The sequence below is a fragment of the Dipodomys spectabilis genome, unplaced genomic scaffold (genome assembly GCF_019054845.1).
Source record: "Dipodomys spectabilis isolate Male_0828 unplaced genomic scaffold, ASM1905484v1 ptg000514l, whole genome shotgun sequence".
In the NCBI taxonomy this organism is placed as follows: domain Eukaryota; kingdom Metazoa; phylum Chordata; class Mammalia; order Rodentia; family Heteromyidae; genus Dipodomys; species Dipodomys spectabilis.
In genome coordinates this window covers 1,241,648-1,251,442 of record NW_024871191.1, presented here as the reverse complement: position 1 = coordinate 1,251,442, position 9,795 = coordinate 1,241,648, and the positions used below count along the sequence as shown (strand labels likewise).

Here is a 9,795-nt window from a genome sequence, read left to right as displayed (position 1 = left end):
GATTCCTTTTTTACTAGGTCTTTATAGTATATTTCTTTGGAATAAAATGACAATGTTGTCTAATTTTAAAAGTTTTATAAAGATTATGCAATGTAAAGGCCTTTCTAAGGTGAAGATTTAATACACTGATGTCAAACTAACTTTTATTTATATGAATTACATGTATTGTTACACTTGTAATTTTGTAATCAACTTTTTAATAATTGTTTTTAATTTCTTGCATCTGAAGAATGAAAATTATGGAATAATTCACAGATTTTCATATCATCCTTTGCAATTGCCATGTTAATCTCTGTATTGGTGTAATTTTGATATATGTGCTGCTGAAGCATATAATGTCCTCTAAATTTAGGTAGTTAATGATGCAATATTTATACAGGATTATATCCTTGGGTGCCTATTTGTAACAAGGAAACCTTATTGTTCCTAACAATGCTACTGATCTTCTTTCCCTAAAATTCTGTGTATAATGGAAAATAATTATATTGTTCAATTGATTGCTCACGTTTGCAATTTTTTTGTCAATGACTATTTTAAATCTTTTTCATTTTATATTTAATCATACTTTGAAGCATTTTTAGCTAGGTCCAAAGGGGATGGCTTTTTGAAGTGCTTATTTATCCAACTGAGTTAGCTCTGTGTAGCTAACAGATTCAAAGTAAGCCTTGCTTAAGAGCTACTTCTAAACTTCTGCAGCTGAAATTTTCCCAAATGAGGTCTCATTGGCACAAATGTCTACTTGACACTTTACCATTCTTCCATGTAATATCAGACCAACCAGAATATCTTACCCTGATAGTGTAAATTGTCTTACTTGAACAAAACAAATCTTAGTTCCAAGGGATCATAGAAAGATGAATATTTCAGACAGAACTTTTCAGACTAGAAGGTTTTTATCAAAATATAATTTTTTATTATACCTACCATTTCAAAAGTAGCTAAAGCCAAGAACGTGAAAAAATTGTTCATATGCATGATTACCTAATGTCCTGGCCTATCTACCTTCCAACCAGGCAGGAACTTAGACTAATGCTTTTCTATCACCAAATATTTTCATAGCTCCAGGAGAAGTCCATATGTTTCTCCTTGATATTAGGCCTTAAATTGGTAATGTTTCCTCTTGCCTTCAGTCTGTAAATCTACAAAAGGTAAAGGTTTAAGTCTAACTCTACCAAACACTGAGGTAGAGATAATGGAATAATACTTTAAAACAAAGTTGCTTTTGATTCCCTAACCAAAACAGAACAATGCAAAACATGTGCCATTATATTATGTTATATATAGTTATATATTTTATATTTATATGTGCTGATTTTATATTTCACACAGTGAAACTTACTAGAATCAATTGATAATTTGAAAAATAAATTGATATTTATTTATTCCAATAAATAGAATTGGAATATAAATAATTAGGTTTAGAATATATATTAGAATATAAAAAGTATCAATGCAATGTCTTCGGTATAAACTTGTGATACCTTCTATGTGTTCATGTTCTTCTGAATTCACATTGTTAAAAATCAATGTTGTTTCCTCTAATCTATAAGAGATTTTACTTTGATGCTCTGTTTATTGTTTTAACTCACTGGTCCCAAACTGTTTTTCTCCATATTTCTGATGCATTCCTACAGATTATACTCCAATTGTGCTAATATGATATCTAAAAGACATTATTCTTCTATAGACCCATGGGTCCTAATATCTTATGGCTGAGTTACCTGCATCATTAGATAACAGGGGCAAGACTTCTCACCTAAGCCTACACAACATACCAGCAGAAAGTAACTGAAAATCCATCTCAATTTCTCATTTCTTATATTTCAGGGCTCCAATTCCTTGAGAAACAAGAATTAGCAGCAAGCAATTGTGTAATGCAAGGCAACTTAAAATGAAAGATGAAGTCACAAAATGGAGAGAAATTATTGTATTTCAAACTGAATTTACAGATGGCCAGCCCATATGAGTGAACAAGGTCAGAAAATGTCACAAGATTATTTTTAATACCCCTCCCCTAATGACTAATGTAATATATCAGTCCAGCATAAGTGGGCCCAAAAAATAGTTCCTGGAAGGATGGATCCGTGATTGATCTACCATGGTCAGGAAAACTTGACTTAGAGGTCAAATGTAATTCAGCAGAACATTAATTGAGAAGATCGGTAGTGCTTCAAAACACTGGTACTTTAGTACAACTTGGTTCTGTGGTATAAAAAGGTTGTCATTCTCAAACCAAACTACATTTAATCTCCTGAAAGTGTATTCCTTTTCAAATAAACTTTTTGAAATCACACTTGCCAAAATAACCTTTGATAAGTCGATGACACTTAGTGACATTACAAGTTTTTCAAGTGTAGGGAGCAAGATACAATAGAGTTGATTTATTTACCCAGTACTAATGTCAAACAGGTTCAAACATTCATTAAAATCTAGAAATAGTACCACGCACCATTTGTGTTGTTCAGTAGGTGCCTTCCAGAAATTTGTTAAATGGATCAGCCTCCCATATTTCAACCCCAAACGTTAGCTAATAAAGTAAATTTCATCACTTAATAAGGGGCATTTTAAAAAGTCATAAATACTTGCCTTATCATATGCTGTTTTGTTTTCCCTCTGTCTAGCATAGTAATAAATATGTCTTTAAATCTTGAGTATGGGTACTCATCTGAGATGTGACAAAATCTATCTTCTATTTCTATCATATTCCTCTATAGTAGTAAATGTTGGTTTTCTTCTTTTTCCAAAACTTAGAGGAGGTAGAAAGTCTTATTCCATGTAAAATATAATAATCACACATCATTTTACAAAGCCCTTTATAAAAACTGGTAGTTAAGAATACATTCAAAGCCATTTTTAAACTTTCTTGTTGACTAAAGATTAATCTTCAAATGAATGAGAATATAATCATGTCTAGGTGTTTCAAGTCTCCAGTCTTGCAAATTGTTATTGCAGATGAATGAATTATGGAAATATAAGCTGACATCAGTTCAAGTATATGCAGGACTGAAACTCCATGGAATGTATATAAACCTTTAAAATATTAACAGACAGTTTAACAGAATGACTATCAGGAAGTTGAAACCAGACAGGCATAATAGTAAAGACATAGAATGAATGAAAAATGGAACAAGGGGCAAGTACAGCTAGAATACTCAATCTACACATTTGAGAAAGGAAGTGGTAAATCGGAAATAAATCTTGGAGAAGGGGGTGGTTGAGAATGATAGAAGGAGTCACTGTGATCCAGGAGCAATGGATAATTAGGTGGACATATTTAATTGTAAGACAATTGCACAACCTTTGGAAATTCAGTTAAAAAACACAAAAACACATAAAAATCACAACCAAACAGCACTCTCTAGGGAGTATGAATATGACCTCTCAAAAATTTTAAGCAGTTAATGGAGGGAAGTCTCGGTAAAAGCAAACAAAGATGTTCAAAGAGGGCAGTTTGGTGTAGGTGAGAATTCCGAACAGATTTAAATAGATTATCTAAGGTTATAAATCACCTATATCTGTGCAAATATTACCTTTCTTCTATGAGTTTTCTTTGTCTGAACTGGATACTCCAGTCCTGTGCTACAATTGATAGCTTGGAAAGATGGAATGGAAGAAACAAGATGAAGAACCCATTACTCCACTGTAGAGAAAACAATCCACTATTTTTTCTCTCATCTCTCTTCACTACATTTTATTCATACTTTTAGGTCAATACCTTTTGAATTACATTTTCTTTCTTTATTCTGGCAAAGTAATTGGTCAAATAATTCACTAAAAATTATTTGCCATTTTTTTGATTATGCTGTTTAATTGACTAAGCGAGTCCATTAAACTTTCCTCTTGCATTTGGTTGCCATGAAACAACATCTATGTTAATGAGGACAAATCTAATGTAAAAATTGTCTCCAGAAAACCAGTCAAAGAAGCTGTGATTACAAATACTTGGCTAACTTTTTTATTTTTCCTTTACCTTGAAAGTCTTCTTGTGTCTAAATTGTCCAGAAAAATAAGTACTCCATCACTTTTTGTTTCAATCAATTCTAACCTCAAGGATATATTTTGCTAACAAGATGCTTAGAGGAAACCAAAAAATACTCCATTTTTATCTTCTCACTTAAGACTCTCCTTACATACCATATCAGGAACAGTGAAGTTATTCTTTGCAAAATTATTTCTTTTTTTTTTTTAATTTAATTTTATTTTATTTGAGAACATACTGTACAGAGGGGTTACAATTACATGGGCAGGAAAATGCATACTTTTCTTACCAAGCATTGCAGCCTCCTCCTTTGTTTACCCTTCACCTCCCCAGCCTCCCCCCTCCCCCCCCACCCAATCATACCCCCTTCCCCCCCCACCGACATTGTAAAGCTGGTTTTGACATGACATTTTGTACTTCTCATTGTTGCAACAGGTCCACCTGAATCCTTAAACGACTTGTTTGTCCCCGTCTCCTCCACATGTTATACTGACATCAAATATAGTGAAAGCGGGGGTTACACTGTGGGGGAGGGACATACAAAGCAACAAAGAAATAATCTTATAAATGCGTTAGAAACACATGCATGAAAGAAACAAAAACATTAAAATACATATTTGAGGGTTCGTTTTCCTAACCTCACATTCTCTGAATTTCTCCGCTTGACTCATACCTATACTAGATATTGCAAATAAGGGAAACCATGGGACCTATGTTTCTTTGGGCCTGGCTTACTTCACTTAATATAATTTTTTCCAAACCTTTCCATTTCCTAACAAATGGGGCAATGTCATTCTTTCTGATGGAGGCATAGAATTCCATTGTGTATATATACCACATCTTCTTGATCCATTCATCTACTGAGGGGCATCTGGGATGGTTCCATATCTTAGCTATGGTAAATAATGCTGCAATAAACATAGTTGTGCTGGTAGCTTTAGTGTGGCCTTGTTTGTGTTCATTTGGGTAAATGCCCAAAAGTGGGATTGCTGGGTCATTGGGGAGCTCTATGTGGAGTCTTTTGAGGAACCTCCATACTGCTTTCCAAAGTGGTTGAACAAGTTTACATTGCCACCAACAATGAAGTAAGGTTCCTTTCTGTCCACATCCCCTCCAGCATCTGTTGTTGTTAGAGTTCTTGATTTTTGCTGTTCTAACTGGAGTGAGGTGATATCTCAATATTGTTTTGATTTGCATTTCTTTTATGGCTAGGGATGTTGAACATTTCTTCATGTGTCTATTGGCCATCCTTCTTTCTTCTTCAGAGAAGCTTCTCTTTAAGTCTTTCGCCCACTTACTTATTGGGCAGTTGTTTCTTTGAGGATTTGTTGTTGGGTGGTTTAATTTTTTGAGTTCTAAGTATATTTTAGATATGAGACCCTTGTCCGTTGTATGGCTAGTAAAGATCTTCTCCCAATCCGTGGGCTTTCTATTGATCTTGCTAGCTATGTCATTTGCCCTGCAGAAGCTCTGCAACCTTATACAATCCCATTTGTCCAACCTTTCTTTGATTTGTTGTGTTTCCGGGTCTCTATTCAGAAAATTTCGGCCTGAGCCGAGGAGACCCAGGGTTTCTCCTATTCCATCCTGTAATGTTTTCAGAGTGTCTGCTTTGAGTTCAAGGTCTTTGATCCATTTGGAGTTGATTCTGGTGCAGGGTGATATAGAAGGATCTAGCTTTAGTTTTCTACATGTAGTTAACCAGTTTTGCCAGCACCATTTACTGAAGAGGCTGTCTGTCTTCCATTCTATTGTTTTAGCTCCCTTATCGAAGATTAGATGGCTATAGGTCTGTAGGTTCATTTCTGGGTTTTCAATTCTATTCCATTGGTCCTGAGGTCTGTTCTTATGCCAATACCAAGCTGTTTTGATTACTATGGCTTTATAGTAGAGTTTGAAATTTGGTACTGATATTCCTCCAGCAGTGTTCTTTCCGTTGAGGAGCGTTTTTGCTATTCGGGGTCTTTTATTGTTCCATATGAATTTTGGATTGCCTCTTCTATTTCCTTGAAGAATGAGGTTGGAATTTTGATAGGTATTGCGTTGAATTTGTAGATAGCCCTGGGAAGTATTGCCATTTTCACGATGTTAATCTTTCCAATCCAGGCGCCTGGGAGGTTTTGCCATTTTTTAAGTTCTGTGTTGTTTTCCTTTTTCAAGATTTTAAAGTTTTCATCATAGAGGTCCTTCACTTCTTTAGTTAAGTTAATTCCTAGGTATTTTATTTTTTGTGGGGCTATTACAAATGGAGTTGCTTTCCTAATTTCAGCCACACTTTTCTCATTGTTGGCATACAGAAAAGCCATGGATTTTTGGGGGTTAATTTTTTAACCTGCTACTTTGCCAAAGTTTTGAATCAGCTTGAGTAATTTGGGAGTGGAGTCTATGGGATTCTTTAAATACAAGATCATGTCATCTGCAAAGAGGGAGAGTTTTGTTTCTTCTTTCCCTATTTGGATCCCCTTTATGTCTGCATCTTGTCTTATTGCTGTAGCTAGGCATTCTAATACTAGATTGAAGAGAAGTGGAGAGAGGGGGCATCCTTGTCTTGTTGCTGAGTTAAGATGAAATGGCTTTAGTTTTTCACCATTGAGTATAATGCTGGCTGTAGGTTTGTCATATACAGCCTTTGTTGTATTGAGGAATATTCCATGGATTCCTAATTTTTCCAAAACCTTCATCAGGAAGGGGTGTTGGATCTTGTCGAATGCTTTTTCTGCGTCTATTGAGATAACCATGTGGTTCTTATTCTTGCTCCTGTTGATGTGATGAATAATATTAATTGATTTGCATATATTGAACCAGCTTTGCATCCCTGAAATGAATCCTGTTTGATCGTGGTGTATGATTTTTTGGATGAATTGTTGAAGTCGGTTGGCCAAAATTTTGTTGAGAAGTTTTGCATCAATGTTCATCAAAGAAATGGGTCTATAGTTCTCTTTCTTTGAGTCCCTGCCTGGTTTTGGGATGAGGGTTATGATGGCTTCATAGAATGTGTTCGGTAGTGAGCTTTCTCTTTCAATTTCATTGAAGAGTTGGAGGAGAATTGGTGTGAGCTCTGCTTTGAAGGCCTTGTAAAATTCCGCTGTAAAACCATCTGGTCCTGGACTTTTCTTAGCTGGGAGGTCTCTTATTGCTGTTTCTATTTCAATGCTTGATATTGGCCTGTTAAGATAGTTTAACTCATCTTGGTTTAGTTTTGGCATGTCAATATTTGCTAGGAAGAGGTCCATTTCTGTCAAGTTCTCAAACTTATTAGCATATAGTTTTGAGAATTATTCCCTTATAATGTTCTGAATCTTGGTTGTTTCCGTGGTGATATTTCCATTCTCATCTCTGAGTTTATTAATTTGGGTGTGTTCTCTTCTTTTTCTGATAAGATTTGCTAAGGGTCTGTCAATTTTGTTAATTTTTTCGAAGAACCAACTCTTTGTTTTGTTGATTCTTTCTATAGTTTTTTTGGATTCTAATTCATTTAATTCTGATTTTATTTTGATTATTTCTTTCCGCCTACTGGATTGGGGTTTATCTTGCTGCTCTTTTTCAAGGAGGTTTAGATGACTCATTAAATTGCTAGTTTCAGATCTCTCCAATTTGTTGATGTAGGAGCTCAGAGCTATAAACTTGCCTCTGAGTACTGCCTTTGCTGTGTCCCAGAGGAGCTGGTATTTTGTGTGTTCATTTTTGTTGAATAGCATGAACATTTGAATTTCCTTTCTAATCTCTTCCATGACCCACTCATGATTCAGCAGTGTGTTGTTCAGCCTCCATGTGATACCGGACTTTCTTTGGTGGCTTTTGGTGTTGAGTTCTAATTTTATTCCCTTGTGGTCAGAGAGAATGCAAGGTATAACTTCAATGTTTCTGAATTTAGACAAGTTTGCTTTGTGGCCTAAAATGTGGTCTATTTTAGAAAACGTTCCATGTGCTGCTGAGAAAAACGTGTATTCTGATGCTGCTGGGTGAAATGTACGGTAAATGTCTGTTAAGTCTAGTTGATCTATGCAGCTGTTTAGATCTGTGGTTTCTCTTTTGAGTTTTTGCCGAGTTGATCTATCTAGTGGGGAGAATGGTGTGTTAAAATCCCCAACAATTAATGTCTTTGGATCTATATGGGATTTGAGGGAAAGTAGTGTTTCTTTGATAAATTTGGGTGCTCCATTGTTTGGTGAATAGATATTTAGAATTGTAATATCCTCCTGAAGGAGAGATCCTTTAATTAGTATGTAGTGACCTTCTTTATCTCTTTTCACGAATTTTAATTTGAAGTCTATTTTATCTGATATTAGGATTGCAACTCCCGCCTGTTTATGCGGTCCGTTTGCTTGGTAGATTTTGTTCCAGCCTTTAACATTGAAAATGTGTTTGTTTTTACGGGCAAGATGTGACTCCTGCAGGCAGCAGATAGAAGGGTCTTGTTTTTTAATCCAACTAGACAGTCTATGTCGCTTAATTGGAGAGTTCAGTCCGTTAACGTTAAGAGATAGGACTCAGAGGTATTTGGGAGTTCCTGCCATGTTATGTACCTTCTTGGGGGCTGCGAAAACTGGGTTCTTCCTATGGTTCTTGGATTCTCAGTTTGGGTGCAGTTTCTTGGCCTTTATTGTGGTCTTGTTGGTTTTCTATGTGTAGGACATCTTTAAGAATCTTTTGTAGGGCTGGTTTCATGGAGATGTATTGTTTCAATTTTTCTTTGCTATGGAAGGTTTTTATTTGGCCTTCAGTTATGAAGGAGAGTTTAGCTGGGTACAGTATTCTTGGTTGATAGTTGTTTGTTTTTAGGGCATGGCATACATCATTCCAGGCTCTTCTTGCTTTGATTGTCTCTGCTGAGAAATCTGAGGTGATTCTAATTGGTTTCCCTTTATAAGTGATTACCCTTTTCTCTCTGACAGCTTTAAGGATCTTTTCCTTGTTCTGAGTTGATCCTGTGTGGATTATAATGTGGCGGTGGGATGTCCTATTCTGGTCTGGTCTATTTGGGGTTCTAAAGGCTTCTTGTATCTGGACAGGCCTATCTTTTTGCATGTTTGGGAAGTTCTCTGCTAGGATCCTGTTAAACAAATTTCCTAGACCATTAACTTCTGTTTCTAGGTGCTCCTCTACACCCATTATCCTTAGATTAGGCCTTCTGATGGTGTCTTCCAGGTGTTGGATAGATCTATCATATTTCTTGGACTTGTCTTGGATGGTTGTATGTTCTTTCTCTATAATATCTAGGCTGTCTTCAATCCCTGAGATTCGATCTTCTGCATGGTCTAACCTGCTGTCAAGACTCTCTACTTTGTTTTGTATCTCTTTTCCTTCTAGTTGGTCAGCTTTGATGGCTTCAAGTTCTTTGTTGAAGCTCTGTTTTAGGTCTTGTATGAATTTCTTTACTTCCTTAATTTGGTGTTCAGTGTTTGTCCTCAAATCACTTAGTTGATTGGTTATGGTTTCTTTGGGCTCCCATTCCTTCTGTTGGGTTCCATTCAGCATTCCCTTTGTGGTCTCCCTGACTTCCTTCAGCTCTTTGTTAATGGATTCCATGAATGCCTTTAGTGATCTTTGTGTGTTCTCTATTTGGTCTCTCAATTCCTGTATTACTCTTTGATTAGCTTCCTCCCGTTCGTGGGATTCCTGCAGATCTCTTTGAGTATTCTCAGCCTGCTCACGCCATTCCTCCCTTTCTCTTTGAGTATTCTCAAGTTGTTCACGCAAATCCTGTATCAGTTTTTGAGTAGCTTCCTCACGCTTATGATATTCCTGTATAAACTTCTGGGATGCCACCTCTCTCACCCTGTCACGCTCATACAGAGTCCTTTGTACATTGTCAA

At 36.0% G+C, this 9,795-nt stretch overlaps 1 pseudogene; it reads right to left on the bottom strand.

The window, feature by feature from the left end:
• Window positions 1–233: 233 nt before the first annotated feature.
• LOC122099444 lies at window positions 234–332 on the bottom strand (annotated as a pseudogene).
• Between the last annotated feature and the right edge of the window lie 9,463 nt (window positions 333–9,795).